Below are 7592 nucleotides of genomic sequence, written 5' to 3'. Positions count from 1 at the left end.
CAAGCCTGCATCATTGGCTCCCCACCTCAACTCCAGACCCCGTACTGTGGGCTCCACATAGCAGAGGCTGCATTAACTGCAAGATAAATCAAGATAAATTTGGAAGCAACAGCATGTAGGGAACATAATTATCAGGGCATTTGTTAACCATACTTAGTAGAGTGTCCCTTCATCAACAATTCATCCAAAATTATTTGTCCTTCAACAGAAAGAGGTTCAAAAGTTAACGGAAGTAGGAGTAACAAATAGCCAAGAGAGACTGAGGAAATTTCTTAATATAATCAATTGATAAACATTTATTAAGAGCCTACTATGTTCTAGGCACTGTGCTAAGCACAGTGGGATATAGAAAGAGGCAAAAGACAGTTCCTGATGAGAGAATAAAATAGTCTAAGCAAATTCTAGAATACAACTACTAAAGAAGAGAATAATTAAAAATAGAATGAATTGAGAACAAGGCCTTGGAGACCAGTTGGCAAGTGCAATAAGATCAGAGTTAAGAACTGGAATAAACAGCTTAGAATAAAACCTAGGAAACTTAAGCAAAGCAATGTTCTCTCTCTCTCAAAAAAAAAAAAAGGAATAGAGGGGGAAAAAATCCAATGACATGATAAGAAACATGATTAAGAGGAAAGTCAAGATGACAAATTTAGAAGAACAAGTGGCAATCTTTTGTCACAATAAACTCACAGTCTGCCTTTACACAACAATGCCTGGTCTTATGGAAAGAAATTTCAACATAAATGTTGGTCATCCCTCAAACATCCTGCCAATTACTCCTTCAGACCCTGCTCTCCCCCCACTGCCCTCCCATAGGGATGATCAATTCACTATTACCTATAAATCTTCCATTTCCATGATCAAGAATTTTGAAATTCTTCCATCCAGTCACAACCTTCTTTCATTCCATCTCTCCCTGTGCCTCAGTCCTCCTAAATCCTTCATTTTCACCATGCTTTTCATTTCTTCCTCTTTCCAGTACTCTCCCAGGCAATCCCCTTTCCCCTGGCTTCACTTTTCTATCTTTCCAATCGTGACTTTATAATTAGCCAGTTCAACATCACACTGTCCTCTCCTCTTGAACCTTACTCCCTTGTCATAATGGAGCTCATTCTTTTGCCAAAGCCCAACCCTGGATACACCTTTGATTTTGGAGAAGAACACCAAAGTGACTGAATATACTACTAATTTGTGTTATCTAATCTACTTGGCTCATCACTGTAGCCAAGCAATCCTTTTTCCTTAAAAATTGACTATTTATCTTAATCCTCACTGAAGTTGTTCCAAATCTTTTCTTCTCTCCCCAAGACTTCTACACCACTCCTAAACCCACCCTCTCAGATGAGTACCTTACCTCACACTTAAAATGAAACCTTTACCCAAAAGCTCCTTCTTTTCTCCTATTATGTATCAAACCCCCTGGAGATAATCTATTCTTTCCTCCCTTACTCTAGGCTCTGATGGAGTAGTTGTGCCTTTCCTAAAAAAAGAACTCTATTTAAATCTTTGATCTCATTCCCTCCTGAATATGGAAGAATATCCTCAAAATTCCTAAACACACTTAGGTCTCCTCAACCTTAGAAAAAAAATCTCACTTGACGCTATGACCCCTTCAAGTCATCATCTCAAGTCTCTTTTCTTCTTCATCCAGACTCTTTGAAAAAGCTTTACCTACACTTCCTTTCCTCTTACTCACTTCTCAATCCCTTATAATTTGGTTTTTGACTCATTATGTAGCTGAAACTTCTTTATCCAACGTTATCAGTCACCCCTTAATTGCCAAATTTGATAGACTTTTCTCAATTTAATTCCTTCTTGAATTTTCTGCAGCACTTGATACTACTGACCACCCTTTGATACAATTTTTTCTCTTGAGTTTTTATGACCCTTTTCCATTTTGATCCTCTTCAAGTTTATCTAGACCCTCCACAGTGTTGTCCAGAGAAAGGAGGTTTGTTTTCTTTTGTTTTTCCTGGGGAGTCACAGGAAAAGTGAGTGGAGCCCTGGGACAGTCAGTTGGCATATGCTTTGCAGAGACAATAATAGTGTTAATTAGATTACTGTTTCCAGAGCAAGAGATGTTAAGTGGGAGAGAGGGGAGACTGAAGAGGAGAAGAATGCACATAATGACAGGGTGGAAGGCAAATTGTCTCAAGATATTTGGGGTAGGTTTTTGGGCAAATATGATGAATTCTATTTTGGATATATCAATTTTTTTTTGTCTTATTTCATCTTCTTACCCATCCTTGGTTGTAAGTTCCAAGCTTTGCACATACTTGGTGCTTAATCAGTGTTTGTCAATGATGAAATCAGATAAGTTAAAGTAGTTATAACTTTCCCCACCCCCAAATAAGGCGCCTCAGAAAGGCTACTTTTAGCCTGAGCTACTCTGTGCATCAGCACCCACTCAACATTATAGCTTGAAAACTTCTGTCAATGCACTTACTTTTACTTTTCAGACGGGAGACATTAATTCCAAGAAAAGACACTTAATCAAACAATACAGCAAAGTTCCAAGAAAAGATTTTTCCCTATTCCACACTTGGGGTACATTGTCCTACAAATCACTATACCACCAGCAAGAAGCAAGCAAATGTGCATGTGCACACACACACACACACACACACACACACACACACACACACACCCCACTCAAAATAGTGCCTGATCTCCATTTTAAAGGAAGAAAAGGACTCTTGGAAGGACAGGGACTAAGGAACATGTCCCTGGACAGGGACTAAGGAACATATTCCCTTAGTCAAAGGACTAAGGAACATGCATGGAAGAAATACATATCAGCCAAGAAAGCCCAGAGAGGGTGTGACATAAATGTTCCAGAGAAATGGTTTCTGGGTAATTAATCATTTTAATATTAATGATAGCATATTACCAATGAAATGGGTCAGTGACACTCTCAAATTCTTAAGACCCCTCATGGAACTCACTCAATCAATGCTTATATGCCCTTGGAAGGGTGGTTATTCCCTGAAGGTGGCAATTGACTCTGAGTGGTTAACAAGTAATGAGAGAGAATGAATATTACAGTGAGAGGGGATGGGGGATGTAACTTCGATCATGTCATTTATTTCCAAGTTACCCCAGCCTCACCCCAGGAGAAATCTAGACAAAGGATCTATATCTCCCACTCAAGCCTGAACAGAAACAATGGTCTGGAGCTTCACCTTAGATTAAATTCCTTGTAAGGTTGGGTAGGGTAGCAATATCTAGATTGAGGAGTATGTTATCTACTATCATTAATTCTGTCCTTCAGAGGCTGAGCCTTGAAATAAGGACTTTAGAAAAAGGGGGAGAACTCTAGATCTCCCCAAGTCATTGGTTATTAATAATCATTCCTCTCAGGGGTATATTCTTTATAGCACTGTTTCTGCTTTTCTCTACTACTCTCTTCTTCAGGTCCATCTACTGAGTTCTCTGCTGTTTGCTAAGTTCCAATTGCTATGAAGCTTCTTATTGGTAAGGGCAGGCTTAAACTCCTTTAATTCATAGCAAAGACTATGAACCACCACAGATAGATGAGGAAGCCACAGTAAGTCCTCATGTTAAGATTACATTTATTCTCTTTGATACCTTTGGTGCTGATTCAAAGTTCATGATCATAGACATCCATGTGAGTTAGGGCTAGGAAATTCATTTTAACTGTTAATATGCTTGATTGTAAATTTGTGTTAAAACAACAACAACAACAACAACAACAAGAACAACTCATTTTGGGAGCCCTGTCCACCTTGCCCCAAACCCAAAGAAGCTCTGAAGGGGAAGGAATCTGAAACCTTAAAAGGAAAAGACCATGTCTTTGGGATCTGGATGCCAAAAAAGAAAATTCCTGGACTTTCCCCAAATCTTTAGCATTTACCTGAGGCTGTCATCAACTCAACTAGCCTTTCACTATGGCTATGCCCAATCTCCCAATTCTGTTGGGTGCCCCTGCCCACCCTTAATCCTATCTATACTCCATCATCCCTTGGTCACATGGTCCAGGTCCCTGGAGTTCTGTTCACCTCAATTTACTGGCCACTCCCATTTAGACCCTCCTTAGACCCTTCCTCCAGTCACCCCAAACTACTTGGTCACTCCTGTATCCCTCCCACAGTTTTTCTGTATATAACATTCATCTTGTCTCCATTAAGGTGCTCAGATTCTTATAATCTAGCCCGCTTGCATTAGCAATACAAATGCTTAGATTCCTTAAGAGTCTGACCAATATGGTGGATGTTCTAATAAACCTTGTCTTTGGCTGAAAGAAGGCTGGGGTCAAATTTATTTAGGCAGGATCCACGGGGTCCCAGCACTCCTAAACCTCAACAACTTTATGGATGTTGGGGTGATGAAAATAATTCAATCTCCATCTTTTCTTTGGTGTTTAAATGAATTTATAGCAAGAGCAAAGAAAAAAAAAACTAAGCCAGGTGAAATATCTGAGCAACATTCCTACCTTTATTATGCAATTGTGCCAAAAACAGAAAGGCTGATCTTTTGGTTATTTTTGCCCAGAACAGAAGTACTCTTTCTGCATATTTACAAGCATGAGATGTTATATAAAAATATTAATATGGGAATAAAAACTAATGCATACTAATGTTTTAATGGAGGATAATGGCTTAATATGTTATGCCTCCTGTAATAGATCTATATTTTAATGGAGACCTCTAGGACCATATCACTATCACTGAAGAAGTAATTTTAATGCTGAAAATTGTCTTCTGCTTTATTAAACACTAAGATCTGAAAATTGCCCTTCATCAAATTAACAATCATTTCTGTTATTGTAAATAAATGCTTGGTTATAAATGATACTGTTCTATGATGCAGATTATCTGTTGCCTAGAAGTACATGTGACTTTTAGTCCAATGGCTTCCAAAATCATCATATGAATAGTTCCTTTTTGAAAGGTAAAAAAAAAAATTATTAAAATATTTATTCATCAATCTTCTTTCCCCTTTTTTCTTTTTTCTTTAGAAAACTTTTATTTCCAAATTCTTTCCCTCCAAGTCCTCTTCCACCCATTGAGAAGAAAAGCAATATGATACTCACTGTACATATGAAGTCATGTAAAACATTTCCAGATTAGCCATGTTGCTAAAAAAAAAAAAAGCAAGAAAAAAGTGAAAGAAAAATCAGTCTGCACTCAGAGTTTATAAGTTCTCTCTCTGGAGGTGGATAGCATTTTTCGTTATGAGTCCTTTGGAATTGTCATGGATCATTGCATTAATCAAAATAGCAAAGTCTTTCAAAGTTGATCATTGTTACAATATTGCTGTCACTGTGTACAATATTCTCCTGTTTCTGCTCACTTCACTTTGCGTTGTTTATATAAGTTTTCCCAGATTTTTCTGGGTTTTTTTTTGGGTAGGCAGTGGGGTTAAGTGACTTGCCCAGGTTCACACAGCTAGTAAGTGTCAAGTGTCTGAGGCTGGATTTGAACTCAGGTCCTCTTGACTCCAGGGCTGGTGTTCAATCTACTGCATTACCTTGCTGCCCCTTCCCAGGCTTTTCTGAAACTATTCCCTACATCATTTCTTTTTTTTAAAATTTTATTTCTTTCTTTCTTTATTTTTAAAAATATTTTTCTTCTTTTTATTTTTAAAACTAATTTATTTTTAGTTTTCAACATTCACTTCCATAAGATTTTGAGTTCCAAATTTTCTCTCCATCTTGTCCCTTTCCCCACCTCAAGATGAGTACCCCTTCCCTTAATCTGCTCTCCCTTCTATTTCTCCCCCCCATCCCCTTCCCCCATTTCCTGTTTATCTTATTTTCCAGTTGCACGTGAAAACAATTTTTTTATTTACTGTACATCATTTCTAATCAAGCATATATTACAACTTGTTCATCCATTCCCCAATTGATGGGTATCCCCTCAATTTCCAATTCTTTACCACCACAAAAAGAGCTGCTATATATATTTTTTTCCTTTTTTTTTTTCCAATCTCTTTGGGATATAGACCTTGCAGTAATATTGCTGGGTCCGAAGGTATGCACAATTTTATAGCCCTTTTGGCACAGTTCCAAATTGTTCTCCAGAATGATTGGACCAGTTTTATGCTTCTCTTGATTCTTGAGTTTGAATGTTAAATGTTCTATTCAGCTCTGGTCTTTTTATCAGGAATGTCTGGAAGTCCTCTATTTCATTAAAATCCATTTCCCCCCCATAAAGGACTATACTCAGTTTTGCTGGGTAGGTGATTCTTCATTGTGAGCTTAACTCCTTTTCCCTCTGGAACATCATATTTTAAGCCATTCATTCCTTTATTGTGGTAGCTGCTAAATCTTGTGTGGTCCTGACTATGCCACCATGGTATTTGAATGGTTTCTTTCTGGCTGCTTGCAATGCTTTCTTCTTGACCTGGAAGTTCTAGAATTTGGCTAGAATATTCCTGGGAGTTTTCATTTTGGGATCTCTTTTAGTAGGTGATCAGTGGATTATTTAAATTTCTGTTTTACCCTCTGGTTCTAAAATATCAGGTCAGTTTCCTTCATATTTTCTTGAAACATGATGTCTAGGCTCCTCAGTTCATGTCTGGGGTGCGGTGTCATTGTCCCAAGCTTCAGGCTTTTTCAGCTTCTTGTTTTCACAGATAGTTCTGGAGGGAGAGGAGAAAGCAGTGTCTGTAAGTTTTCTGTGCTTTCAACATGTTGTGTTATAATCTGCTCTCCTGGCTCTGTTCTTTACCCAGGTTTTGTTCTGGTCCTTACCCAGGAAGGACTCTAGCTCCCCTGATACCGCAAGCACTAACTAGAGCTTCTCTCTGAGCCCTGGAACTGTTACCAAGAACTAGGGACCTTGTTCTCCCTACGCTCTGGAAATGTGAGCAGGGCCCCTGCTTTCTTGTGACCATAAGCAGTCCTCTCCACCCTGGAACAGTGACTTGGAAATGGGTAATGAGCAGTGAAATTGCCAAGTAGCACCCAATTCTACGCCCAGTGCCTGCACCGGGGTCCCCTGTAATATTTTTCTGATCAGTTGTCCAATCTCCTTACTGTCTCTGGATGATGAGAGCTCCCAGAATTGTTGCTGTTATTGTTGCTGCTGTTGTCACCTTTCCTGCAGTCTCCAAGGCCCACAGTTGGTACTGCTGCTGTGCTTCTCTCAGCGTCAGCCCCCGCCCCATTGTCACAGACTGCTCCTTCCAACCTCCTAAGTCCCAAGTTATCTTGGACTAGAAAAAAATCTCACTTGACCTTTTGTTGGCTATGCTGCTACAAAATTGATTTGATGCAGTATTTTAAAGTTGTTTGGAGGGGAACATTGGGAGAGTTCAGCTAGAATGCCCCCTCTACTCTGCCATCTTACCTATGCCTCTGATGGGGTATGGACCCAAGCTGAGACCTTTGCTCCTTACCTAAAAAAGAGTTTGGGTCCCATTTGTCTATGGGATTCTCCTTAAACTCTCCCACTTGATCAAGTGGTGTTCCCCTGAGGTTATAATCCTATCAACTGGCCTTTTATTATCAATCTAGCCCAATCTTCCATTTCTCTGCTATCCTTAACCTAACCTAGCCCTCCATTGTCTTACCTCTCAATGGCCCCTGGCTACTTCCCACCCTTAATCCTATCCAGGCTCCATTCCCC

The sequence above is a fragment of the Vombatus ursinus genome, unplaced genomic scaffold (assembly GCF_900497805.2).
Source record: "Vombatus ursinus unplaced genomic scaffold, bare-nosed wombat genome assembly UNPS02008614.1, whole genome shotgun sequence".
NCBI lineage: Eukaryota > Metazoa > Chordata > Mammalia > Diprotodontia > Vombatidae > Vombatus > Vombatus ursinus.
The sequence above is the reverse complement of the archived record's forward strand: the minus strand, read 5'-3'. Positions refer to the sequence as shown.